At 39.0% G+C, this 27,084-nt stretch overlaps 11 non-coding genes across 11 annotated transcripts; all 11 read right to left on the reverse strand.

Annotated features, from left to right (window-relative positions):
• Positions 1–4,250: 4,250 nt before the first annotated feature.
• On the reverse strand, positions 4,251–4,334 carry Trnal-cag (transfer RNA leucine (anticodon CAG)). Its single transcript has one exon. It is a non-coding gene; the product is annotated as a tRNA-Leu (tRNA).
• A 546-nt stretch (positions 4,335–4,880) lies between these two features.
• Positions 4,881–4,964, reverse strand: Trnal-cag (transfer RNA leucine (anticodon CAG)). The gene has a single exon. It is a non-coding gene; the product is annotated as a tRNA-Leu (tRNA).
• A 1,055-nt stretch (positions 4,965–6,019) lies between these two features.
• On the reverse strand, positions 6,020–6,103 carry Trnal-cag (transfer RNA leucine (anticodon CAG)). The gene has a single exon. It is a non-coding gene; the product is annotated as a tRNA-Leu (tRNA).
• A 544-nt stretch (positions 6,104–6,647) lies between these two features.
• Positions 6,648–6,731, reverse strand: Trnal-cag (transfer RNA leucine (anticodon CAG)). Its single transcript has one exon. It is a non-coding gene; the product is annotated as a tRNA-Leu (tRNA).
• Positions 6,732–7,788: 1,057 nt separating this feature from the next.
• Positions 7,789–7,872, reverse strand: Trnal-cag (transfer RNA leucine (anticodon CAG)). Its single transcript has one exon. It is a non-coding gene; the product is annotated as a tRNA-Leu (tRNA).
• Positions 7,873–8,413: 541 nt separating this feature from the next.
• Trnal-cag (transfer RNA leucine (anticodon CAG)) lies at positions 8,414–8,497 on the reverse strand. Its single transcript has one exon. It is a non-coding gene; the product is annotated as a tRNA-Leu (tRNA).
• Positions 8,498–11,262: 2,765 nt separating this feature from the next.
• On the reverse strand, positions 11,263–11,346 carry Trnal-cag (transfer RNA leucine (anticodon CAG)). The gene has a single exon. It is a non-coding gene; the product is annotated as a tRNA-Leu (tRNA).
• A 5,576-nt stretch (positions 11,347–16,922) lies between these two features.
• On the reverse strand, positions 16,923–17,006 carry Trnal-cag (transfer RNA leucine (anticodon CAG)). Its single transcript has one exon. It is a non-coding gene; the product is annotated as a tRNA-Leu (tRNA).
• A 6,922-nt stretch (positions 17,007–23,928) lies between these two features.
• Positions 23,929–24,012, reverse strand: Trnal-cag (transfer RNA leucine (anticodon CAG)). Its single transcript has one exon. It is a non-coding gene; the product is annotated as a tRNA-Leu (tRNA).
• A 1,161-nt stretch (positions 24,013–25,173) lies between these two features.
• On the reverse strand, positions 25,174–25,257 carry Trnal-cag (transfer RNA leucine (anticodon CAG)). Its single transcript has one exon. It is a non-coding gene; the product is annotated as a tRNA-Leu (tRNA).
• A 480-nt stretch (positions 25,258–25,737) lies between these two features.
• Trnal-cag (transfer RNA leucine (anticodon CAG)) lies at positions 25,738–25,821 on the reverse strand. The gene has a single exon. It is a non-coding gene; the product is annotated as a tRNA-Leu (tRNA).
• Positions 25,822–27,084: the final 1,263 nt, after the last annotated feature.

Below are 27,084 nucleotides of genomic sequence, written 5' to 3' on the forward strand. Positions count from 1 at the left end.
GCATCCCGGCGAACGGTTTTTAGACATATTTTTTAGTGCAAAAAACAACTCCTGTTCAGTCAAAAGGCCTTCGCAGGCAGTTTTACAATCGTCATTTAACATCGGAAGCGATGACAAGAACTCATCTTGAATGGAGGAGTCAGTATCTTGTTCAGTATACAATTTCATATAATACGACCTTATACACTTAGCAATGCCTTCCTGAGATTCATGGGATATTGAAGAATCACTATGACAAGTAATACTTTTGATCATCTTCTTTCTGCCCCTACCAACTTCTCGTCTAATGAAATATTTGGTTGGTTTTTCTCCCTGATCAAAATGAACAGCTTTAGCACGGATAACCGCTCCCGCATGATTCGACTTATAAAGGGCATTTAGAGTCTTTTTCACATTGTCAATACGCTCACAGTTAATGATTGGACTAGATTTCAACGCATTTAATTCTTGTTCAAGTACCAACAAATCACGTTTTTTGTTCATAGATTTTTCCTTACAGTAACTCCGAATCCTATCTTTACATTCCCCTTTAAATGTCTCCCATCTGTCTATTAGATCTGCATGACCAGTTGTACAAACAGAGAAAATATCATGGAAGACGGATTTAATATCATCAACAAGCTCCGTGTCATTTAACACAGAAGTATTACACTTCCAGTAGAACGGCCCCCATGAAATGACATCTTCAAAAGAGATATCAAAAAACAAACACGAATGATCAGAAAAAGACACATGTACAGCATCACACTGGGTTACATACTTAAACACAGCGTTAGGGATATAAAATCTATCCAATCTACTGGCACACTGGCGCCTAGACCACGTGTAACAATTCTTATCCGGATGCAGTTTCCTAAAAATATCACAAATACCAAAATCTCTTTTCAAATTATTAATTTCGTCCACTCCATCATTCCTTACATTAGTGGCACAGCCAGTTCTATCTAATTCAATGCTCTCAACACAATTAAAATCCCCACCCATAATAACCAACTCACTGCCCTGCATCACATTATCTAGATTAGAAATAAACTCTTTTCTTTCCTTTGGATTATTAGGGGCATATACACAAACAAGGTTTAAAGCAGTGTTGTTGAGCTCAACCCTAAGGCTTATGTAGCGACCGTTAGGGCACCTCTGTATTTTCCGTATAAAGCAGTCTACCGTATACCTAATAATTATTCCCACCCCACAACTTCGATTTGACCCATACGCCCACCTTGCATCGCCTGGGATTTGCAAATATTTAGTGTCATTATAGTTTTCGAAGTGTGTTTCCTGTAAGAATAGTACATCAATTCCTTTATCGAAAACAAATTGCTTGACATGTTCTTGTTTAGACGGATCCCGTAAACCATTAATGTTTAAAGTCCCAAAACGAATATTATTTAAGCTCATTATACAAGTAAGTAAAGGTAGAGCGTACATACCCATTGTGGTCAAATAAGAGAGTCCTAATTACGCTACAAATCATTTGTCTCTTTTCATTCGCTGCCTCGCACGAGAAGCAAGCGATTTTCTTTTCCTGTATTCCAGAAGCATGGTGTCCCCCTCCTGAGATGGGGTCGGCGTCATACAGTCTGACGACTGATCGGCATCAACACCATCATAATCAGTAGGATGGGAACTGGGCGGGATAGATGACGCTGCCTCTTCGGCTCTACTGCCATTGTCCAACTTCGCTCGCTTTTCCTCGACTGGGACTGGTGAACGCACGTCGGGAGCGTGCACGTCAGCCACGACCACATTCTTCACCCTTGGGACAGCTGATGACGTTTCATTATCACCAACATCCACTTCTTCGGTGTTCTTAGTATTCTCCCGGACGTCCATCTCCTTATCAGACTCGCTGTCGTCGCTGACGTCTTCATCGGCGCTGTCGTCACCATTCCCGTCGATTTCGTCTTCGTTCTCCTCGCTGTCTTGAACCAGTTCCATAGCAGGTGCGTTGAATGGGTCTTCATCGTCGCTGACGTCAACATCAATGTCATCTTGTTTTACGGCGTCTTCCTTATTATCTTATTCTTCCTTATTATCACTGACCGTATGAAGCCCTGAGTCACACATTCGGCATGGATTTGTACAGTCCTTCTCTGTATGAGGATTCTCATGGGGGAGAAACCGTCGCAGTTAGAACACCACAGTGCTCTACACTCTGCCGCCTTGTGTGATTTTTGGCCACACTTCCGACATTCATAAGTTTGCCCGGGGTAGGTAAACATAACAATGTCACCACCGAAATTAATAAAATTTGGTACATAACGAACTTTGTGACACCTAAATCTGTAAATCCGAATACCTGTCCGAACATGTGAGAGCTCCGGGTCTGAAAATCTGGGTTTCGTCACACCCAGGCATTCACCATAGGGTTTCAAAGCTGCCTCGATAGTGTCATCTAACATTTCATCCGGTGCCCAGTGGGCCGTCAGATTCAGGTAAACTGACGACGCGGGCATAATGGACCACGTCGTTCCATTTATAACAACATTGGATTTACTAGGGCATTATGCCCAGCCACTGTAGACACGCGGAGATAGAAGTGTTTCTTTAAATAATTCTTCTGAAAACTTATTAGCTCTGTCTTGATATTTAACACACTTGACAGAAAAGGAATAAAGTCCCTCTGGACAGACGTAGAAAATGCCAGGCTGCTTCGTGTAGAGATTGACACAGACAAAGTTCTGCTTGGCCTGTTTACAGGCGAAAACGACACGGGCTTGGACATACCTGATCCAACGGGGCACACGCCCTTCACCAAACAGTAACCACTGGCCAAACTCAAGCTCTGTGGGCTCCCAGATCACCAAAAAATCAGTCTCAAAAACAAGCGTTGTTGTTGCACAAATGTGTAAACAGCAGAGAATAACCGACACGTCCGTTCACTTCGGCGTCTAGCACACTCTCCCCAGTCCGAGATGATTAAGCATCTGGGTTAAAGGTGTTTAAAATAGTTCGAAGCGTTCACCGTGTGACGCGCACAAAATATATTTTTGTTCTTCCCAAAAATAGCTGTCAGAAGTGGAATTCGAAGCCACGCCTGGAGAACAAGACTGCCACCTGAACGCAGCGCTTTGACCGTTCGGCCATCCTGACTCAGGTGATAGCAAGCGATAATTGAGGAGCGTGACTGACGCTTTATCATTACGCAAGACAATTTTACCAAATTGCATAAAAAAATTGGTATTATTACAATACTAAAATCTCTGGTCTTTTCGTTAAAAAAATGCATAGATTAATAACCGGTAAAAGTGTCTCATCAACGTCAAGTCCTGAGATTTTTGCACACCGTTACATTAACCTAGATTCCAGGCCTTTTGTTTATCGGGAACATGGTGTGTACCAGTTGGAAAAGAAAATCGAGCACATTTCGGTCAAAATTAGATGGATTATAGTTTTTAAAATGCCATTCCTGCATGTGGAAAAAAAGGCCGGGTTATAACATAATCCTGGGCAACATAAAAACTCTAGTTATCAGAATGGTTTTAATTAGGTTGACTCCAACACACGGCAGATTGTGTGACATACAGTCTGAAATGATTAAGCATCTGGGTTAAAGGTGCTTAAAATAGTTCGAAGCGTTCACCGTGTGAAGGGCACAAAAAATATTTTGTACTTCCCAAAATTATTTGTCAGAAGTGGGATTCGAACCCACGCCTGGAGAACCAGACCTCGACATGAACGCAGCGCCTTAGACCGCTCGGCCATCCTTACTCACATGTTAGTAAATTACAATACAGGATCGTGACTGACGTTTCAAAGGTAAGCAATACAATTTCACCAAATTGAATCAAAAAATTTGTCTGTATTTTTAGAATACTGAAATCTCAGGTGTTTCCGTTCATAAAAATGCATATAATAATAACCGATAAAAGTGTCCCATCAACGTCGAGTTTTCAACTTTTTGGCCACCGCTACATTAACTTAGATTCTTGGTCTTTCGTTTATGAGCAACATGGCGTGTACCAGCTGGAAAAGAAAACTGAGCACATTTTTGGTCTATAATGGATGGATTAAGGCTTTTCCAATGCCATTCCTGCATGCGGAAAAATTCCAGGTTGTAACATAACTCAGCACAACTGAAAAACTTTAGTTATAACAATGGTTTTCAATAGGTTGACTGAAACACACGGCAGGTGATGTGACATACAGTCCGAGAGGATTAAGCATCTGGGTTAAAGGTGTTTAAAATTGTTCGAAGCGTTCACCGTGTGACGCGCACAAAATATATTTTTGTACTTCCCAAAAATAGTTGTCAGAAGTGGGATTCGAACCCACGCCTGGAGAACCAGACTGCGACCTGAACGCAGCGCCTTAGACCGCTCGGCCATCCTGACTCACACGTTAGTCAATTACAATTCAGGAGCGTCACTGACGTTTCAAAGTAAAGCAATACAATTTTACCAAACTTACTAAAAAAAAAATTGTCTGTATTTTTACAATACTGAAATCTCAGGTTTTTCCGTTAAATAAAATACATATAATAATAACAAACGATAAAAGTGTCTCATCAACGTCGAGTCCTGAGCTTTTTGGCCACCGCTACATTAACCTAGATTCTTGGCCTTTCGTTTATTGGCAACATGGCGTGTACCAGTTGGAAAAGAAAAGTGAGCACATTTTGGTCTATAATTGATGGATTAAGGCTTTTCAAATGCCATTCCTGCATGTGGAAAAAAGGCCACGTTATAACAGATATCTGGGCAACTTAGAAACTTTAGTTATATAACAATGGTTTTGAACAGGTTGACTGAAACTCACGACAGGTGATTTGACATACAGTCTGAGATGATTAAGCATCTGGGTTAAAGGTGTTTAAAATACTTTGAAGCGTTCACCGTGTGACGCGCACAAAAAATATTTTTGTACTTCCCAAAAATAGTTGTCAGAAGTGGGATTCGAACCCACTCCTGGAGAACCAGACTGCGACCTGAACGCAGCGCCTTAGATCGCTCGGCAATCCTGACTCACACGTTAGCAATTTACAATTCAGGAGCGTGACTGACGTTTCAAAGTTAAGGAATACATTTTTACCAAACTCAACAAAAAAAAATTCTCTGGATTTTTACAATACTAAAATCTCAGGTGTTTCCGTCAAAAAAAATGAATATAAAAATAACCGATAAAAGTGTCTCATCAACGTCGAGTCCTGAGCTTTTTGGCCACCGTTACATTAACCTGGATTCTTGGCCTTTCGTTTATCGGCAACATGGCGTGAACCAGTTGGAAAAGAAAACCGAGCACGTTTTGGTCTATAATGAATGGATTAAGGCTTTTTAAATGCCATTCCTGCATGTGGAAAAAAGCCAGGTTATAACTGAACTCTGGGCAAGTTAGAAACTTTAGTTATAAGAATGGTTTTAAATAGGTTGACTGATACACACGGCAGATCGTGTGACATACAGTCCTGAAATGATTAAGCATCTGGCTTAAAGGTGTTTAAAATTGTTCGAAGCGTTCACTGTTTGACGCGCACAAAAGTCTTTTATCTTAACAAATGACAATTGAGAAGCGTGACTGACGTTTTAAAGTTAAGAAATACAATTTTTCCAAATTGCATAAAAAAATTTGTTTGTATTTTTACAATTCTGAAATCTCAGGTGTTTACCGTAAAAAAAACTTCATTAAATAACAATGGGTAAAAGCATCTCATTGGTGTTGAGTCCAGAGTTTTTTTGGCCACCGTTAGATCAGACTATTTTCCTGGCCTATCATTTATCAGCTACATGGCATGTACCAACCGAAAGAGAACAATCAGCTCATGGTGGTCTAAAATGGGTGGATTTAAGCTTTTAAATGCCATTTATGAATGTTGAAAAGACGCCAGGTTTAAACATAATTAAGGGCAGCTGGAAAACTTTAGTTATAAGAATGGTTTTAAATATATAGAGCGCAACAAACGGCAGATTATGTAACATACAATCTGAAATGATTAAGCATCTGGCTTAAAGGTGTTTAAAATAGTTCGAAGCGTTCAAAGTGTAATAAGCACAAAAATAGTTTTGTACTTCCCAAAAATAGTTGTCAGAAGTGGGATTCGAACCCACGCCTGGAGAACCAGACTGCGACCTGAACGCAGCGCCTTAGACCGCTCGGCCATCCTGACTCACATGTTAGCCAATTACAATTCAAGAGCGTGACTGACGTTTCAAAGTTAAGCAATACAATTTTACCAAACTCAATAAAAAAAATTGTCTGTATTTTTACAATACTGAAATCTCAAGTTTTTCCGTTAAATAAAATGCATGTAATAATAACAGCCGATAAAAGTGTCTCATCAACGTCGAGTCCTGAGCTTTTTGGCCACCGCTACATTAACCTAGATTCTTGGCCTTTTGTTTATTGACAACATGGCGTGTACCAGTTGGAAAAGAAAAGTGAGCACATTTTGGTCTATAATGGATGGATTAAGGCTTTTCAAATGCCATTCCTGCATGTGGAAAAAAGGCCAGGTTATAACAAAAATCTGGGCAACTTAGAAACTTTAGTTATATAACAATGGTTTTGAATAGGTTGACAGCCACGCACGACAGTTGATTTGACATACAGTCTGAGATGATTAAGCATCTGGGTTAAAGGTGTTTAAAATAGTTGGAAGCGTTCAAGGTGTGACGCGCACAAAAAATATTTTTGTACTTCCCAAAAACAGTTGTCAGAAGTGGGATTCGAACCCACGCCTGGAGAACCACACTGCGACCTGAACGCAGCGCCTTAGACCGCTCGGCCATCCTGACTCACACGGTAACAATTTACAATTCAGGAGCGTGACTGACGTTTCAAAGTTAAGCAATACAATTTTACCAAACTCAACAAAAAAAAATTGTCTGCATTTTTACAATACTGAAATCTCAGGTTTTTCCGTTAAAAAAAATGACTATAAAAATAACCGATAAAAGTGTCTCATGAACGTCGAGCCCTGAGCTTTTTGGCTACCGCTACATTAACCTAGATTCTTGGCCTTTCGTTTATTGGCAACATGGCGTGTACCAGTTGGAAAAGGAAACTGAGCACATTTTGGTCTATAATGGATGGATTAAAGGTTTCCAAATGCCATTCCTGCATGTGGAAAAAAAGGCCAGGTTATAACTGAACTCTGGGCAACTTAGAAACTTTAGTTATAAGAACGGTTTAAATAGGTTGACTGATACACACGGCAGATTGTGTGACATACAGTCTGAAATGATTAAGCATCTGGCTTAAAGGTGTTTAAAATTGTTCGAAGCGTTCACTGTTTGACGCGCACAAAAATATTTTATGTTAACAAATGATAATTGAGGAGCGTGACTGACGTTTTAAAGTTAAAAAATACAATTTTTACAAATTGCATAAAGAAAATTTCCTGTATTTTTACAATACTGAAATCTCAGGTGTTTACCGTAAAAAAAACTTCATCAAATAACAACCGCTAAAAGCATCTCATTGGTGTCGAGTCCAGAGTTTTTTTGGCCACCGTTAGATCAGACTATTTTCTTGGCCTATCATTTATCAGCTACATGGCATGTACCAACCGAAAGAGAAAACTGAGCTGATCGTGGTCTAAAATATGTGGATTTAAGCTTTTTAAATGTCATTTATGCATGTTGTAAAGACGCCAGGTTATAACATAATTCCAGACAGCTGAAAAAACTTTAGTTATAAGAATGGTTTTAAATATATAGACTGCAACAAACGGCAGATTGTGTAACATACAATCTGAAATGATTAAGCATCTGGCTTAAAGGTGTTTAAAATAGTTCGAAGCGTTCAAAGTGTAATAAGCACAAAAATAGTTTTGTACTTCCCAAAAATAGTTCTCAGAAGTGGGATTCGAACCCACGCCTGGAGAACCAGACTGCGACCTGAACGCAGCGCCTTAGACCTCTCGGCCATCCTGACTCATGTGTTAGTAAATTACAAATACAGGAGCGTGACTGACGTTTCAAAGGTGAGCAATACAATTTCACCTAATTGAATCAAAAAAATTTGTCTGTATTTTTACAATACTCAAATCTCAGGTGTTTCCGTTAATAAAAATGCATATAATAATAACCGATAAAAGTGTCTCTTCAACGTCGAGTTTTGAGCTTTTTGGCCACCGCTACATCAACCTAGATTCTTGGCCTTTCGTTTATGAGCAACATGGCGTGTACCTGTTGGAAAAGAAAACTGAGCACATTTTTGGTCTTTAATGGATGGATTAAGGCTTTTCCAATGCCATTCCTGCATGCGGAAAAATTCCAGGTTATAACATAACTCAGCGCAACTGAAAAACTTTAGTTATAACAATTTTTTTGAATAGGTTGACTGAAACGCACGGCAGGTGATGTGACATACAGTCTGAGATGATTAAGCATCTGGGTTAAAGGTGTTTAAAATAGGTCGAAGCGTTCACCGTGTGACGCGCACACAAAATATTTTTGTACTTCCCAAAAATAGTTGTCAGAAGTGGGATTCGAACCCACGCCTGGAAAACCAGACTGAGACCTGAACGCAGCACCTTAGACCGCTCGGCCATCCTGACTCAGCAGACAACAATTGATAATTGAGGAGCGTGACTGACGCTTTATCATTACGCAAGACAATTTTACCAAATTGGATAAAAAATTGGTATTATTACAATACTAAAATCTCTGGTGTTTTCATTAAAAAAGGGTATAGAATAATAACCAGTAAAAGTGTCTCATCAAGGTCGAGTCCTGAGATTTTTGCACACCGTTACATTAACCTTGATTCCTGGCCTTTCGTTTATGAGCAACTTGGCGTGTACTAGTTGGAAAAGAAAATCGAGCACATTTGGGTCTAAAATGGATGGATTATAGTTTTTAAAATGCCATTCCTGCATGTGGAAAAAAGGCCAGGTTATAACATAATCCTGGGCAACTTAGAAACTTTAGTTATCACAATGGTTTAAAATAGGTTGACTGCAACACACGGCAGATTGTGTGACATACAGTCTGAAATGATTAAGCATCTGGCTTAAAGGTGTTTAAAATTGTTCGAAGCGTTCACTGTGTGACCCGCACAAAAATATTTTATGTTAACAAATGATAATTGAGGAGCGTGACTGACGTTTTAAAATTAAAAAATACAATTTTTCCGAATTGCAGGAAAAAAAATTTTCTGAATTTTTACAATACTGAAATCTCAGGTGTTTACCGTAAAAAAAAACTTCATCAAATAACAATCGGTAAAAGCATCTCATTTGTGTCGAGTCCAGAGATTTTTTGGCCACCGTTAGATCAGCCTATTTTCTTGGCCTATCGTTTATCAGCTACATGGCTTGTACCAACCGGAAGAGAAAACTCAGCTCATCGTGGTCTAAAATGGGTGGATTTAAGCTTTTTAAATGTCATTTATGAATGCTGAAAAGACGCCAGGTTTTAACATAATTCCGGGCAGCTGAAAAACTTTAGTTATAAGAATGGTTTTAAATATATAGACTGCAACAAACGGCAGATTGTGTAACATACAATCTGAAATGATTAAGCATCTGGCTTAAAGGAGTTTAAAATAGTTCGAAGTGTTCACCGTGTAATACGCACAAAAATAGTTTTATACTTCCTAAAAATAGTCATGAGAAGTGGGATTCGAACCCAAGCCTGGAGAACCAGACTGCGACCTGAAAGCAGCGCCTTAGACCGCTCGGCCATCCTGACTCACATGTTAGCAAATTACAATTCAGGAGCGTGACGGACGTTTCAAAGTTAAGCAATACAATTTTACCAAACTGAATAAAAAAAATTGTCTGTATTTTTACATTACTGAAATCTCAGGTTTTTCCATTAAAAAAAATGCATATAATAATAACCGATAAAAGTGTCTCATCAACGTCGAATCCTGAGCTTTTTGGCCACCGTTACATTGACCTAGATTCTTGGTCTTTCGTTCATTGGCAACATGGCGTGTACCTGTTGAAAAAGAAAACTAAGCACATTTTGGTCTATAATGGATGGATTAAACCTTTTCAAATGCCATTCCTGCATGTGGAAAAAAGACCAGGTTATAGCATAACTCTGGGCAACTTAGAAACTTTTGCTATAACAATGGTTTTGAATAGGTTGACTGATACGCACGGCAGATGATGTGACATACAGTCTGAGATGATGAAGCATCTGGGTTAAAGGTGTTTAAAGTACTTCGAAGCGTTCACCGTGTGACGCGCACAAAAAATGTTTTTGTAATTCCCAAAAATAGTTGTCAGAAGTGGGATTCGAACCCACTCCTGGAGAACCAGACTGCGACCTGAACGCAACGCCTTAGAGGAGCGTGTCTGACGCTTTATCAATAAGCAATACAATTTTACCTAACTGCATAAAAATATTGGTATTATTACAATACTAAAATCTCTGGTGTTTCCGTTCAAAAAAAATGCATAGAATATTAACCGGTAAAAGTGTCTCATTAACGTCAAGTCCCGAGATTTTTGGACACCGTTACATTAACCTAGATTCTTGGCCTTTTGTTTATCGGCAACATGGTGTGTACCAGTTGGAAAAGAAAACCGAGCACATTTGGATTTAAAGTGGATGGATTACAGTTTTTAAAATTCCATTCCTGCATGTGGGGAAAAGGCCACGTTATAACATAATCCTGGGCAACTTAGAAACTTTAGATATAACAATGGTTTTAAATAGGTTAACTGCAATACACAGGAGATTGTGACATACAGTCTGAAATGATTAAGCATCTGGCCTAAAGGTGCTTAAAATAGTTCGAAGCGTTCACTGTGTGACCCGCACAAAAATATTTTATGTTAACAAATGATAATTGAAGAGCGTGACTGACGTTTCAAAGTTAAAAAATACAATTTTTCCAAATTGCATAAAAAAATTTTCTGTATTTTTACAATACTGAAATCTCAGGTGTTTACCGTAAAAAAAAAATTCATAAAATAACAATCGGTAAAAGCATCTCATTTGTGTCGAGTCCAGAGTTTTTTTGGCCACCGTTAGATCAGCCTATTTTCTTGGCCTATCGTTTATCAGCTACATGGCATGTACCAGCCGGAAGAGAAAACTCAGCTCATCGTGGTCTAAAATGGGTGGTTTTAAGCTTTTTAATTGTCATTTATGAATGCTGAAAAGACTCCAGGTTATAACATAATTCCAGGCAGCTGAAAAACTTTAGTTATAAGAATGGTTTTAAATATATAGACTGCAACAAACGGCAGATTGTGTAACATACAATTTAAAATGATTAAGCATCTGGCTTAAAGGAGTTGAAAATAGTTCGAAGTGTTCACCGTGTAATACGCACAAAAATAGTTTTGTACTTTCTAAAAATAGTTGTCAGAAGTGGGATTCGAACCCACGCCTGGAGAACCAGACTGCGACCTGAACGCAGCGCCTTAGACCGCTCGGCCATCCTGACTCACATGTTAGCAAATGACAATTCAGGAGCGTGACGGACGTTTCAAAGTTAAGCAATACAATTTTACCAAACAGAATAAAAAAAATTGTATGTATTTTTACATTACTGAAATCTCAGGTTTTTCCGTTAAAAAAAATGAATATAATAATAACCGATAAAAGTGTCTCATCAACGTCGAGTCCTGAGCTTTTTGGCCACCGTTACATTAACCTAGATTCTTGGCTTTTCGTTTATTGGCAACATGGCGTGTACCAGTTGGAAAAGAAAATTGAGCACATTTTGGTCTATAATTGATGGATTAAGGCTTTTCAAATGCCATTCCTGCATGTGGAAAAAAAGGCCAGGTTATAACAGAACTCTGGGCAAGTTATAAAGTTTAGTTTGTTACGACCCAAACTGTCTGTATTATAAAGAGATGGCTTGTTCCAAATACACGACAGTTTAGTCGCACAAAAAAGTAACCAAAAAAAGCAGATTTTATTTTACAACAATTTATTAGCTTAACAAGAACAGATAATAAGACTTATACAAATACTAATGTACTTACGTTTAACAAGAAAGGATAGCAGTATCTATACAAATACTAAAGTACTTACGGTGTCAAGACGAAATGGACGCATATATTCCACAATATATATACCACACAGGCATAAATGCTCAGAGGCAAATTCACAGGAGGGAAAATCCACAGTACAACTGAGTGTATGACGAAATATACACAAAATTCCTCAGACAGGGTCCGTGTACTAATAGGCACTGTGTATACAAGAGCACAAATTAAACATACAAGTTCAGACTGAACAAGTGCTCAGTGGAGATAGGATATAAAAAAGCCAGAGGCTATACAGACACCACAATTGAGCACAAATGGCCTACTAAAGTAATACACAGCAAAAGCATCCAAGCTCTCAATAATTCTCCTTTCTCCGTTCTCTATTCTCTCCCTTTGACCTGCTTTCATAGGTCTTATATAGCCTGGTGGAATTGTCTAGAATAAGAAAATTCCTGAACACTTGATGTAAACAAACAGGCACCGAACTGAGCGCATTCTGGAATATTCTAAGGTAGAGGCAGACAGCAGGCGCTGAACTCAGCGTATGTAAACAGTGGCAAGCTAAATTTAGAAACTGACGGCAGTCGTGCACATAACACACCCACCCTTCAAGAAAAAAAAGTTTTCCTAACTTTTTTTTTTACTTACAATATATGTTAAACAATATATGTTAAACAATAATATATACAACATTGTAAAACCACATGTAATTAAACATTTATACACAAATTATACACGAGACAAGCAATCTGCAATAACATTATCTTTTCCCTTTACATGTTTGATTTCAAGATTGTATTCCTGCAACAATAAACTCCACCGTAACAATCTCTGATTCTTTCCCTTAACTTTCTGTAGAAACACAAGTGGATTGTGATCAGTATTTACAATCACAGGTTGTCTCGAAGCTGTTACATAAACTTCAAAATGTTGCAGAGCTAAAATAACAGACAAACATTCTTTTTCAACAGTTGAATAATTTCTCTGAAACTTGTTAAGTTTACGAGAAATGAAACAAATTGGATGATCAACTGGATGCACCTATAGCAACATCACTTGCATCAACTGCTAACTTAAAAGTTTTCTCAAAATTAGGTGCTGACAACACAGGCGAGCTTTTAAGCATGGCTTTTATCTCATCAAAAGCAGTCTGGCACTCGTCTGACCAAGTAAACTTGCTGGACTTTTTCAACAGATGAGTCAATGGCTCACTAATAGTGGAAAAATTTGGACAGAATTTCCTGTAATATCCAGCCATACCCAAAAAGCGCTTAAGCTGCCTCTTGTTACAGGGTACAGGAAGTGTAGAAATAGCACTGACCTTAGAGTCAATAGGCTTAACTTGACCTCGGCCGACAATATGACCCAAATATGTGACAGTGGCACAACAAAATTCACTTTTTACAAGATTGACGGTAAGTTTAGCCTGACTAAGTCTCTTAAACAACTGGCGTATTCTGGAAATGTGCTGTTCCCAAGTGTCGGTGAAGATAATGACGTCATCTATGTAGACACTACACCCGTCCAAACCGGAAGTGACCTCATTCATCAGGCGTTGATGCGTAGCTGGGCTATTCCTCATTCCAAATGGTATTACCTTATACTGAAAGAGTCCATCGGCCGTAGCAAACGCTGAAACTTCACGAGCCCTAGGAGTAAGAGGAACCTGCCAAAACCCTTTTAACAGATCGAACTTTGATACATGTTTCGCCTGACCAACAGCGTCAATACAGTCATCAATACGAGGTATTGGATAATTGTCTGATTTAGTGACAGCGTTGACTTTCCTGTAATCCGTACACATTCTATATGTACCGTCAGGCTTGGGTACCAAAATACATGGTGAACTCCAGTTACTGTGACTAGGCTCGATAAAGTCATTGTCTAACAGGTACTTAATCTCATTAGAGAGGTACTTAGCCTTCACTGGGTTTAAACTGTAAGGGTGCTGTTTAATAGGTGAGGCATCACCAACATCAACATCGTGAAAGATGACATCAGTTCTTGATGGTACATCCGGAAACAAATGTGAAAACTCAAAAACAAGTTCAGACAGTTGCTGTTGCTGAATGGGTTCCAGATGTTGCAGTTTAGAATCAAGTTGTTTTAAGACATCTGAATTCTGAAGAATTGAGCTTAGAATCAACCAACTGTTCGCCAATATCATGTGTATTACAGCAACTCTGGTCAATGTCAGCAGCAACAACTATAACAGAATGTACAGCAGTGTTGTCAGTGTCACTTCTGTTTACATAGGGTTTCAGCATGTTAATATGACATAGCTGACTTGATTTGCGCCGATCAGGTGTTTTAACAACATAGTTAAGCTCACTCAGCTTTTTGTCAACAACATATGGACCAAAATATCAAAGCATTTACCAGGTACAGGTAACAATACTAAAACTTTCTGACCAGGTTGAAATGACCGAACAACAGATTTCTCATCATATCTACGTTTCATATTCTTCTGAGTACATTCAAGATTGGCTTTAGCTAATTCACATGCTCTGACAAGCTTAGCACGAAAATCAGATACATAATCCAAAATATTTACATTACTTGTGTCATCATTGAGAAACTGTTCCTTGTAAATTAACAAAGGTCCTCTAACAGTATGTCCAAATACTAAATCAAATGGACTGAAACCCAATGATTCTTGTACTGACTCTCGAACAGCAAACATAAGAAATCGAATACCTTCATCCCAGTCTTTCTCTGTATCATAACAATTAGTCTTAATCATGTTCTTTAATGTTTGGTGAAACCTTTCAATTGCACCTTGGCTTTCTGGGTGGTAGGCAGACGACTTGTATTGTTTAATGCCTAACTGGTACATAACTTGCTGAAAAATACCAGACAAAAAGTTTGAACCTTGATCAGACTGTATGGATTTGGGTAAACCAAACAGAGTAAAAAAACCTTGTTAAAGCTTTGACAACAGACTTGGTGTTTATATTCCTTAAAGGAACAGCTTCGGGAAATCTGGTTGCTGTACACATAATAGTTAACACATACTGATTCCCAGACTTCGTCTTAGGTAGAGGGCCTACACAATCAATCAATATTTTGCTGAATGGCTCTTGAAAAGCTGGTACAGGCTCTAATGGTGCCTCAGGAATAGTCTGATTAGGCTTACCCACTACCTGGCATGTATGACATGATTTACAAAACTGGGTTACATCTCTCTTTAATCCTGGCCAAAAGAAGTGGTTCAGTATCCTGTAGTAGGTCTTGTTAACACCCAAGTGACCAGCTAATGGCATTTCATGTGCCATACGTAAAATTTCAGTTCGGTATGCCTTAGGTACAACAATCTGGTGTTTAACAGCCCAGTCATCATCAACAGATACATCAGGTGGTCTCCATTTACGCATAAGTATATCAGACTTTTTAGCAGTAACACATAAACCAGTAGGCTTGGAGCCACCCTCCTGTTTTTGCCTTCTCTTTAAAGCATAACAATTTGATATGACATGGCCTGGCTTCCTACAAAAATTTCATGTAACCCTGCTAAACTGTCTATCAGTAAATGTATGGTCAGACCTTCGTTGAGTAGTGTTCGAAATAACAGGTCTTCTTTGATCACCTGATTTGTCAAAATTTTGAGCCTGTTTCGGTGGGCCTGAATTTGAGTCAAATGAACCGCTGGAAAAGGGTTGAGGCTTTCTAAATGTAGACGGCTTTTTCTGAAATGAGACCTTATGTGTAACCGTGTATGTATCGGCCATAGTGGCTGCTGCTTCTAAGTATCAGCCTGTATGTCCTCAATGAAAGTTCTGACATCATCATTAAAACACCTTTTAAAGTCTTCAATCAGAATGATCTGTTTCAACTTTTCATAATCTTTACCTACACTTTTAGCAGAACGCCATCGCTCAAACAATTGTTCCTTCTGCCTAGCAAATTCAATGTAAGTCTGATCTCTTTTCTCAAAATTTCTGCCGATAGGCCTCTGGCACAAGCTCATATCTTTTTAAGATAACACCTTTCACAAAACCATAATCTGCAGCCTGTATCATTAAGCAATACAATTTTACCAAATTGCATAAAAATATTGGTATTATTACAATACTAAAATCTCTGGTGTTTCCGTTCAAAAAAAATGCATAGAATATTAACCGGTAAAAGTGTCTCATTAACGTCAAGTCCCGAGATTTTTTGACACCGTTACATTAACCTAGATTCTTGGCCTTTCGTTTACCGGCAACATGGCGTGTACCAGTTGGAAAAGAAAACCGAGCACATTTGGGTCTAAAATGGATGGATTACAGTTTTTAAAATGCCATTCCTGCATGTGGAAAAAAAGGCCAGGTTATAACATAATCCTGGGCAACTTAGAAAGTTTAGTTATAAGAATGGTTTAAAATAGGTTGACTGCAACACACGGCAGATTGTGTGACATACAGTCTGAAATGATTAAGCATCTGGCTTAAAGGTGTTTAAAATTGTTCGAAGCGTTCACCGTGTGACCCGCACAAAAATATTTTATGTTAACAAATGACAATTGAGGAGCGTGACTGACGTTTTAAAGTTAAAAAATACAATTTTTCCAAATTGCACAAAAAATATTTTCTGTATTTTTACAATACTGAAATCTCAGGTGTTTACCGTAAAAAAAACTTCATCAAATAACAGTCGGTAAAAGCATCTCATTTGTGTCGAGTCCAGATTTTTTTTGGCCACCGTTAGATCAGCCTATTTTCTGGGCCTATCGTTTATCAGCTACATGGCATGTACCAACCGGAAGAGAAAACTCAGCTCATCGTGGTCTAAAATGGGTGGATTTAAGCTTTTAAAATGTCATTTATGAATGTTGAAAAGACGCCAGGTTTTAACATAATTCCGGGCAGCTGAAAAACTTTAGTTATAAGAATGGTTTTAAATATATAGACTGTAACAAACGGCAGATTGTGTAACATACAATCTAAAATGATTAAGCATCTGGCTTAAAGCAGTTTAAAATAGTTCGAAGCGTTCACCGTGTAATAAGCACAAAAATAGTTTTGTACTTCCCAAAAATAGGTGTCAGAAGTGGGATTCGAACCCACGCCTGGAGAACCAGACTGCGACCTGAACGCAGCGCCTTAGACCGCTCGGCCATCCTGACTCACATGTTAGCCAATTACAATTCAGGAGCGTGACTGACGTTTCAAAGTTAAGCAATACAATTTTACCAAACTCAATAAAAAAAATTGTCTGTATTTTTACATTACTGAAATCTCAGGTTTTTCCGCTAAAAAAAAATGAATATAATAATAACCGATAAAAGTGGCTTATCAACGTCGAGTCCTGAGCTTTTTGGCCACCGTTACATTAACCTAGATTCTTGGGCTTTCGTTTATTGGCAACATCGCGTGTACCTGTTGGAAAAGAAAGCTAAGCACATTTTGGTCTATAATTGATGGATTAAGGCTTTTCAAATGCCATTCCTGCATGTGGAAAAAAGACCAGGTTATAACAGAACTCTGGGCAACTTAGAAACTTTAGTTATAACAATAGTTTTGAATATGTTAACTGCCAAGCACGACAGGTGTTTTGACATACAGTCTGAGATGATGAAGCATCTGGGTTAAAGGTGTTTAAAGTACTTCGAAGCGTTCACCGTGTGACGCGCACAAAAAATATTTTTGAACTTCCCAAAAATAGTTGTCAGAAGTGGGATTCGAACCCACGCCTGAAGAAACAAACTGCGACCTGAACGCAGCGCCTTACATCTCGCGGCCATCCTGACTCAGCTGATAGCAAGCGATAACTGAGGAGCGTGACTGACGCTTTATCATTACGCAAGACAATTTTACCTAACTGCACAAAAATATTGGTATTATTACAATACTAAAATCTCTGGTGATTCCCTTCATAAAAAAATGCATAGAATATTAACCGGTAAAAGTGTCACATCAACGTCAAGTCCCGAGATTTTTGGCCACTGTTACATTAACCTAGATTCTTGGCCTTTCGTTTATCGACAACATGGAGTGTACCAGTTGGAAAAGAAAACCGAGCACATTTGGATCTAAAATGGATGGATTACAGATTTTAAAATTCCATTCCAGCATGTGGAAAAAAGGCCAGGTTATAACATAATCCTGGGCAAATTAGAAAGTTTAGTTATAAGAATGGTTTTAAATAGGTTGACTGCAACACACGGCAGATTGTGTGACATACAGTCTGAAATGATTAAGCATCTGGCTTGAAGGTGTTTAAAATTGTTCGAAGCGTTCACCGTGTATTTTTTTTTTTTTTTTTTTTGAAAATTGTTGAATTTATTCCCAGATTGTCATCAAATACACAAGATTTCACAATACCCGGCTATCACAAACTTTTGAAATCACAAGGCAGTCTTAATTAAAATAAAATATCACAGAAAAGATGACTGCTTTGTGAATAGAACAATTGCACATTAGCTGCTCATTTCAATAAATACACTAATTTATCATTCTGTAATGTACAAAAGACTTTGTTTATACACCAGATTTTCTCGAAAGATGGCCTGTCTAGTCGAAAAAAGTCAACATGAATACGGGTTTTAATTATTCCTTTGGCGGCCTTAACAATAGCAACAGAATCCCTGTTTTTTTTCTGAAATATTATGTCGTTGCGTGCACACCAAATACTAAACTGAAGAACACATATGACATACACCATCACAGCTCTAACTTCCTGGTTAAAGGTGGAATTGAATACCTTGTAAATTAATGTTTCCGAGTCCATATTTGGTAGGTAGTTCGCAAACAAAACAAATATCCGGTTAAAGTCATTAAACACATCCTGAACGATTTTACATTGTACAAACAGATGTTGCCGAGTTTCAGACAGGGAGCAAAAAACACACAAGTCATCGGTGGCTACATTTCTCCTAAGAAGTTTTTCCTTAACGGGCAAAATGTCATGAACCAACTTGTAACTGAAGTTGACCAAGTTGTGATCTAAGAATTGATGAAAAACAGTTTTCCATATTCTAACCCAGTCCAAATGCGGCATAGACACCATTGCTCTTGGACAATGTACTATTTTTGTTACAAAATATTCATAAATATACCTGCTTGAACACAATGTTACAGGTTGCTGTACACCTGTGGTAAATTCTCTCCAGGCGCTCAAGGCCAGTCTATAAAAAGGTGGAATGTTTTCAGAATGTGGGATATTGGAACGACAGAATTCACGACAAACATGTCTTAGGGGTAAACCCAACCAATAGATGGCAAAGTATTTCCATTCCGCTGTTGTTCCATGAATTAATTTTAAAACATGCCGAGTAACAAGTGCTTTTATTTTACAATCTATATTATGTACGTTTAGACCTCCATTCCCTATTTTATTATGTACGACAACTCTCTTCAAACTTTCGGGCTTGTTATCCCACAAAAATCTGAACACAGTTTGGGAACATTGATTGACACATTTAGGTGGCAACAGAGTACACTGTGCAGAAAACCATAAAACAGCTAAAGCAACTGTATTAATTAAGACAGACCTCCCCCGTAGGGTCAAATATCTTCCATTCCATGCTGATACATGTTTCTTTACCTTACTTAAAACACGCTCAGAATTGAGTTCTGTTTGATCTGGTCCAAAAAATACCCCACAAATCTTTGAATTTGTAGTGATGTTAAGCCCACCACTGTGCACGTTAGTTTCGTCCCAGCTACCAATGGGAAGAACCGTGCTTTTCAACAAGTTGAGTTTTGCTCCTGAGGCTTTTCCATAACTTTCTGCTAGTTTAATTACATGCGGAACAGAACTCTCTTCAGATAAAATTGCAGTCGTATCATCTGCAAATGCGGACACTCTTGTTTCCTTATTTGTGCCGGGTAACCGTACACCATTAATTTCGTCATTGTTTCTAATGGCGGCTATAAAGGGCTCTAAGGACAAAACATACAGTAATGGTGACAAAGAACAACCCTGTCGGACACCTCGACTCAGTTTAAATTCTTCTGTTATGTGCCCGTTCACAATAACACTACTTGTAATGTCAGTATATAATAATTGCACCCACTTACAAAAGTCGGGTCCGAAGTTAAATTTCTCTAAACATTTGAACAAAAATGACCAGTCTACTCTGTCAAAGGCTTTCTCCTGGTCTAAGTTAAGAAAGCATCCTTTTAAATCTTTTTGTTCAACATAATCATATGTATTTCGTAATAAGTGAAGGTTGTCAAAAATACTTCGGCCTGGTATTCCACATGTCTGATTCTGAAGTACAATTGTATCGATCACATTTTTTAACCGATTGCACAAAGCTTTAGAAACAATCTTATAATCTACATTTAGTAAGCTAATTGGCCTCCAGTTTTTTATGCTTTCGGCATTGTCGGGCTCCTTACATAATAGTGTGATTAACCCAGAACGCTGTGAATTACTTAATCTACCCAAGTTAAAACAGTGATTAACTACATCCGTAAACACACCCGAAAACAGTGGCCAAAATTGTACATAAAACTCTGCTGGCAAACCGTCGCATCCCGGCGAACGGTTTTTAGACATATTTTTTACTGCAAAAAACAACTCCTGTTCAGTCAAAAGGCCTTCGCAGGCAGTTTTACAATCGTCATTTAACATCGGAAGCGATGACAAGAACTCATCTTGAATGGAGGAGTCAGTATCTTGTTCAGTATACAATTTCATATAATACGACCTTATACACTTAGCAATGCCTTCCTGAGATTCATGGGATATTGAAGAATCACTATGACAAGTAATACTTTTGATCATCTTCTTTCTGCCCCTACCAACTTCTCGTCTAATGAAATATTTGGTTGGTTTTTCTCCCTGATCAAAATGAACAGCTTTAGCACGGATAACCGCTCCCGCATGATTCGACTTATAAAGGGCATTTAGAGTCTTTTTCACATTGTCAATACGCTCACAGTTAATGATTGGACTAGATTTCAACGCATTTAATTCTTGTTCAAGTACCAACAAATCACGTTTTTTGTTCATAGATTTTTCCTTACAGTAACTCCGAATCCTATCTTTACATTCCCCTTTAAATGTCTCCCATCTGTCTATTAGATCTGCATGACCAGTTGTACAGACAGAGAAAATATCATGGAAGACGGATTTAATATCATCAACAAGCTCCGTGTCATTTAACACAGAAGTATTACACTTCCAGTAGAACGGCCCCCATGAAATGACATCTTCAAAAGAGATATCAAAAAACAAACACGAATGATCAGAAAAAGACACATGTACAGCATCACACTGGGTTACATACTTAAACACAGCGTTAGGGATATAAAATCTATCCAATCTACTGGCACACTGGAGCCTAGACCACGTGTAACAATTCTTATCCGGATGCAGTTTCCTAAAAATATCACAAATACCAAAATCTCTTTTCAAATTATTAATTTCGTCCACTCCATCATTCCTTACATTAGTGGCACAGCCAGCTCTATCTAATTCAATGCTCTCAACACAATTAAAATCCCCACCCATAATAACCAACTCACTGCCCTGCATCACATTATCTAGATTAGAAATAAACTCTTTTCTTTCCTTTGGATTATTAGGGGCATATACACAAACAAGGTTTAAAGCAGTGTTGTTGAGCTCAACCCTAAGGCTTATGTAGCGACCGTTAGGGCACCTCTGTATTTTCCGTATAAAGCAGTCTACCGTATACCTAATAATTATTCCCACCCCACAACTTCGATTTGACCCATACGCCCACCTTGCATCGCCTGGGATTTGCAAATATTTAGTGTCATTATAGTTTTCGAAGTGTGTTTCCTGTAAGAATAGTACATCAATTCCTTTATCGAAAACAAATTGCTTGACATGTTCTTGTTTAGACGGATCCCGTAAACCATTAATGTTTAAAGTCCCAAAACGAATATTATTTAAGCTCATTATACAAGTAAAGGTAGAGCGTACATACCCATTGTGGTCAAATAAGAGAGTCCTAATTACGCTACAAATCATTTGTCTCTTTTCATTCGCTGCCTCGCACGAGAAGCAAGCGATTTTCTTTTCCTGTATTCCAGAAGCATGGTGTCCCCCTCCTGAGATGGGGTCGGCGTCATACAGTCTGACGACTGATCGGCATCAACACCATCATAATCAGTAGGATGGGAACTGGGCGGGATAGATGACGCTGCCTCTTCGGCTGTACTGCCATTGTCCAACTTAGCTCGCTTTTCCTCGACTGGGACTGGTGAACGCACGTCGGGAGCGTGCACGTCAGCCACGACCACATTCTTCACCCTTGGGACAGCTGATGACGTTTCATTATCACCAACATCCACTTCTTCGGTGTTCTTAGTATTCTCCCGGACGTCCATCTCCTTATCAGACTCGCTGTCGTCGCTGACGTCTTCATCGGCGCTGTCGTCACCATTCCCGTCGATTTCGTCTTCGTTCTCCTCGCTGTCTTGAACCAGTTCCATAGCAGGTGCGTTGAATGGGTCTTCATCGTCGCTGACGTCAACATCAATGTCATCTTGTTTTACGGCGTCTTCCTTATTATACTGGCGCATAGTCGGTAGGTTTCCCTTAACTCGCGCCGCGTACGACATTGCTCTCGCACAACAGTCACTGACCGTATGAAGCCCTGAGTCACACATTCGGCATGGATTTGTACAGTCCTTCTCTGTATGAGGATTCTCATGGGGGGAGAAACCGTCGCAGTTAGAACACCACAGTGCTCTACACTCTGCCGCCTTGTGTGATTTTTGGCCACACTTCCGACATTCATAAGTTTGCCCGGGGTAGGTAAACATAACAATGTCACCACCGAAATTAATAAAATTTGGTACATAACGAACTTTGTGACACCTAAATCTGTAAATCCGAATACCTGTCCGAACATGTGAGAGCTCCGGGTCTGAAAATCTGGGTTTCGTCACACCCAGGCATTCACCATAGGGTTTCAAAGCTGCCTCGATAGTGTCATCTGACATTTCATCCGGTGCCCAGTGGGCCGTCAGATTCAGGTAAACTGACGACGCGGGCATAATGGACCACGTCGTTCCATTTATAACAACATTGGATTTACTCACTAGGGCATTATGCCCAGCCACTGTAGACACGCGGAGATAGAAGTGTTTCTTTAAATAATTCTTCTGAAAACTTATTAGCTCTGTCTTGATATTTAACACACTTGACAGAAAAGGAATAAAGTCCCTCAGGACAGCCGTAGAAAATGCCGGGCTGCTTCGTGTAGAGATTGACACAGACAAAGTTCTGCTTGGCCTGTTTACAGGCGAAAACGACACGGGCTTGGACATACCTGATCCAACGGGGCACACGCCCTTCACCAAACAGTAACCACTGGCCAAACTCAAGCTCTGTGGGCTCCCAGATCACCAAAAAATCAGTCTCAAAAACAAGCGTTGTTGTTGCACAAATGTGTAAACAGCAGAGAATAACCGACACGTCCGTTCACTTCGGCGTCTAGCACACTCTCCTGTTCACCGTGTAATACGCACAAAATTAGTTTTATACTTCCCCAAAATAGTTGTCAGAAGTGGGATTCGAACCTACGACTGGAGAACCAGACTGCGACCTGAACTCAGCGCCTCAGACCGCTCGGCCATCCTGACCCACATATTAGCAAATTATAATTCAGGAGCGTGACTGACGTTTCAAAGTTAAGCAATACAATTTTACCAAACTGTGACATACAGTCACACAATCGGTAAAAGCATCTCATTTGTGTCGTGTCCAGAGTTTTTTTGGCCACCGTTAGATCAGCCTATTTTCTTGGCCTATCGTTTATCAGCTACATGGCATGTCCCAACCGGAAGAGAAAACTCAGCTCATCGTGGTCTAAAATGGGTGGATTTAAGCTTTTTAAATGTCATTTATGAATGTTGTAAAGACGCCAGGTTTTAACATAATTCCAGGCAGCTGAAAAACTTTAGTTATAAGAATGGTTTTAAATATATAGACTGTAACAAACGGCAGAATGTGTAACATACAATTTAAAATGATTAAGCATCTGGCTTAAAGGAGTTTAAAATAGTTCGACGCCTTCACCGTGTAATACGCACAAAAACAGTTTAATACTTCCCCAAAATAGTTGTCAGAAGTGGGATTCGAACCCACGCCTGGAGAACCAGACTGCGACCTGAACGCAGCGCCTTAGACCGCTCGGCCATCCTGACTCACATGTTAGCAAATTACAATTCAGGAGCGTGACTGACGTTTCAAAGTTAAGCAATACAATTTTACCAAACTCAATAAAAAAAATTGTCTGTATTTTTACATTACTGAAATCTCAGGTTTTTCCGTTAAAAAAAAATGAATATAATAATAACCGATAAAAGTGTCTTATCAACGTCGAGTCCTGAGCTTTTTGGCCACCGCTACATTAACCTAGATTCTTGGCCTTTCGTTTATTGGCAACATGGCGTGTACCAGTTGGAAAAGAAAACTAAGCACATTTTGGTGTATAATGGACATATTAAGGCTTTTCAAATGCCATTCCTGCATGTGGAAAAAAGACCAGGTTATAACAGAACTCTGGGCAACTTAGAAACTTTAGCTATAACAATGGTTATGAATAGGTTGACTGCCAAGCACGACAGGTGATTTGATATACAGTCTGAGATGATTAAGCATCTGGGTTAAAGGAGTTTAAAGTACTGCGAAGCGTTCACCGTGTGACGCGCACAAAAAATATTTTTGTAATTCCCACAAATAGTTGTCAGAAGTGGGATTCGAACCCACGCCTGAAGAAACAAACTGCGACCTGAACGCAGCGCCTTACATCTCGCGGCCATCCTGACTCAGCTGATAGCAAGCGATAACTGAGGAGCGTGACTGACGCTTTATCATTAAGCAATACAATTTTACCTAACTGCATGAAAATATTGGTATTATTACAATACTAAAATCTCTGGTGATTCCCTTCATAAAAAAAATGCATAGAATATTAACCGGTAAAAGTGTCACATCAACGTCAAGTCCCGAGATTTTTGGCCACTGTTACATTAACCTAGATTCTTGGCCTTTCGTTTATCGACAACATGGAGTGTACCAGTTGGAAAAGAAAACCGAGCACATTTGGATCTAAAATGGATGGATTACAGATTTTAAAATTCCATTCCAGCATGTGGAAAAAAGGCCAGGTTATAACATAATCCTGGGCAACTTAGAAAGTTTAGTTATAAGAATGGTTTTAAATAGGTTGACTGCAACACGCGGCAGATTGTGTGACATACAGTCTGAAATGATTAAGCATCTGGCTTGAAGGTGTTTAAAATTGTTCGAAGCGTTCACCGTGTAATACGCACAAAATTAGTTTTATACTTCCCCAAAATAGTTGTCAGAAGTGGGATTCGAACCCACGCCTGGAGAACCAGACTGCGACCTGAACGCAGCGCCTCACACCGCTCGGCCATCCTGACTCACATATTAGCAAATTATAATTCAGGAGCGTGACAGACGTTTCAAAGTTAAGCAATACAATTTTACCAAACTGTGACATACAGTCACACGATCGGTAAAAGCATCTCATTTGTGTCGAGTCCAGAGTTTTTTTGGCCACCGTTAGATCAGCCTATTTTCTTGGCCTATCGTTTATCAGCTACATGGCATGTCCCAACCGGAAGAGAAAACTCAGCTCATCGTGGTCTAAAATGGGTGGATTTAAGCTTTTTAAATGTCATTTATGAATGTTGTAAAGACGCCAGGTTTTAACATAATTCCAGGCAGCTGAAAAACTTTAGTTATAAGAATGGTTTTAAATATATAGACTGTAACAAACGGCAGATTGTGTAACATACAATTTGAAATGATTAAGCATCTGGCTTAAAGGTGTTTAAAATAGTTCGACGCCTTCACCGTGTAATACGCACAAAAACAGTTCAATACTTCCCCAAAATAGTTGTCAGAAGTGGGATTCGAACCCACGCCTGGAGAACCAGACTGCGACCTGAACGCAGCGCCTCAGACCGCTCGGCCATCCTGACTCATATGTTAGCAAATTACAATTCAGGAGCGTGACGGACGTTTCAAAGTTAAGCAATACAATTTCACCTAATTGAATCAAAAAGTTTGTCTGTATTTTTACCATACTGTAATCCCAGGTTTTTCCGTTAAAAAAATGCATATAATAATAACCGATAAAAGTGTCTCATCAACGTCGAGTTTTGAGCTTTTTGGCCACCGCTACATTAACCTAGATTCTTAGCCTTTCGTTTATTGGCAACAGGGCGTGTACCTGTTGGAAAAGAAAACTGAGCACATTTTGGTCTATAATGGATGGATTAAGGCTTTTCAAATGCCATTCCTGCATGTGGAAAAAGGCCAGGTTATAACATAACTCAGCGCAACTGAAAAACTTTTGTTATAACAATGGTTTTCAATAGGCTGACTGCAACACACGGCACAAAAAACATTTTTGTAATTCTCAAAAATAGTTGTCAGAAGTGGGATTCGAACCCACGTCTGGAGAACCAGACTGCGACCTGAATACAGCGACTTAGATAGCTCGGCCATCCTGACTCAGCTGATAGCAAGCGATAATTGAGGAGCGTGACTGACGCTTTATCATTAAGCAATACAATTTTACCAAATTGCACAAAAATATTGGTATTATTATAATACTAAAATCTCTGATGATTCCGTTCAAAAAAAAGTGCATAGAATATTAACCGGTAAAAGTGTCTCATTAACGTCAAGTCCCGAGATTTTTGGACACCGTTACATTAACCTAGATTCTTGACCTTTCGTTTATCGGCAACATGGCGTGTACCAGTTGGAAAAGAAAACCGAGCACATTTGGATCTAAAATGGATGGATTACAGTTTTTAAAATTCCGTTCCAGCATGTGGAAAAAAGGCCAGGTTATAACATAATCCTGGGCAACTCAGAAACTTTAGTTATAACAATGGTTTTGAATAGGTTGACTGCCAAGCACGACAGGTGATTTGATATACAGTCTGAAATGATTTTTTTTTTTTCCAAGATTGAATTTACTCCCAAGAAACGTTTACGAAAACATACATACACAGGGACATATCAGTAACGGAATAATATTGAGATTCACAGCGCAGCCCACTTAAAAACAAAACAGATCACAGACAAGTTGGGACTGCTGTGTGACTCTTGTAATCATCAAATCACTTTGTTAGCGGAGTAGATAAACTAGCTTGTCATTGTCTATCCTACAGAAGATTTTTGTTGTGACACCAATACTTTTTAAACAGTGACCGATTTAACCGATAGAAATC

Source organism: Liolophura sinensis, chromosome 5 (assembly GCF_032854445.1).
Source record: "Liolophura sinensis isolate JHLJ2023 chromosome 5, CUHK_Ljap_v2, whole genome shotgun sequence".
Lineage (NCBI taxonomy): Eukaryota > Metazoa > Mollusca > Polyplacophora > Chitonida > Chitonidae > Liolophura > Liolophura sinensis.